This window comes from Triticum dicoccoides, chromosome 7B, assembly GCF_002162155.2.
Source record: "Triticum dicoccoides isolate Atlit2015 ecotype Zavitan chromosome 7B, WEW_v2.0, whole genome shotgun sequence".
Taxonomy (NCBI): Eukaryota; Viridiplantae; Streptophyta; class Magnoliopsida; order Poales; family Poaceae; genus Triticum; species Triticum dicoccoides.
The window spans coordinates 135,534,032-135,535,432 of NC_041393.1; the positions used below are offsets into that span (position 1 = coordinate 135,534,032).

Genomic DNA, 1,401 nt, shown 5'->3' on the forward strand with positions numbered 1-1,401 from the left:
AATCGAATAAATGTGAGAGGGGACACAACAGTTTGACACGGTTTTAGTTTATACTCAGGACGCCGGATACATTTACCGCGGGAGTCGGCAGCGGGAATGGGAGGGAGCCGCTGCATCATTCTCTTTACCTGCCGCCTGCCGCGGTGCCGCGGCATTAACAACTGAACGTGCCCCCACGTTGAAACTATCATCCTGTCAGACCAGCACGTGTTCTTCGTGCCAGAGACGGCCAGAAAGAAACACCCCACGTCCCCACGCTTGACAGCAACAGCCAACAGGACAAGCCCGATTCCTATAAATCAAACCCATCTAACCATCTCCAGTCCATCAATCTCCTTCCTCCAACCAACACAACACCCGATCAACTGGCAGAGCCAGAGCCGATCGACAGGGGTTCGAGAGCGTACAGAGGGGCCCATCGATCGAGCGCCAAGAATGGCGGTGTCAGGGAGCGCTCAGAGCCGACGGTTCGCCGCAGCGTGCGGCGTTCTCAGCCGCTGCATCAAGGCGACGGACGCGCGGCCGGCCGCCACGGTGGTCCTCCCCCTCATGCCCGGAGCCGAAGTGCCCGCGTAAGACGAGCACGCGGTGGGTCCTGCGCCGGCGAGCGCGCAGATGACCATCTTCTACGGCGGGCAGGTGCTGGTGCTCGACGAGGTCCCGGACGACAGGGCGGCCGAGCTGCTCCGTGTCGCTGCTGTCTCAGGCACCACGCGAGGGTACTGCGAGGCGGCCGACGGCGACCTGCCCATGGCGAGGAAAGCGTCGCTGCAGAGGTTCATGGAGAAGCGCAAGGGAAGGCTCGCCGCTCGCGCCGTCCCCTACAACCGGCCCGACGGCGACGCAGCCTCCTGTAACTGTCTCACGCTTACGCTCTGATTCATGTTCATGAGTAGTCTGAGTAATTTACGGTCCAAGGAAATGTGTAGGTGCTGTTGGGGTCCAAATTGTAGATCTGGATTATTATGATCAGCAATTATTGCTGTTGTTGTACTGATGAACTAACCATGGCGAATTGGCGAGATGTCAAACTAAAATTATAAGTACATCATGTGCATGCTTAGAGCATCTCCAATAGAAGATGTATACAGCGTCATTTCTTTTCATTCCCGCGTGACCGCCGCTCGTCTGCCTCCTGCCCGATCGCCGCCCGTCCGCCTCCCGCCTCCCACCGCCGCCATGGCTGAAGCCGATGACCCAGCCGCCTTCTCAGACTCCGTCGCCGGTGCCCTGACCCATCTCGCTGCGGTCGCCGCTTCCACACCAACTTTCCCCAATTTGGCATCCGCCGCCATGCCGGCGTCCCAGATTTGCCCCACCCCGACCGGTCGCCATCAAGCCAGAGGCGCCTAAAAAGTAGGAGCCGCCCGCCAAGCCACGCGGTGAAGGCGTGAAGCGGCC

At 59.9% G+C, this 1,401-nt stretch overlaps 1 pseudogene; it reads left to right on the top strand.

The window, feature by feature from the left end:
* Positions 1–319: 319 nt before the first annotated feature.
* On the top strand, positions 320–1,075 carry LOC119335842 (annotated as a pseudogene).
* Positions 1,076–1,401: the final 326 nt, after the last annotated feature.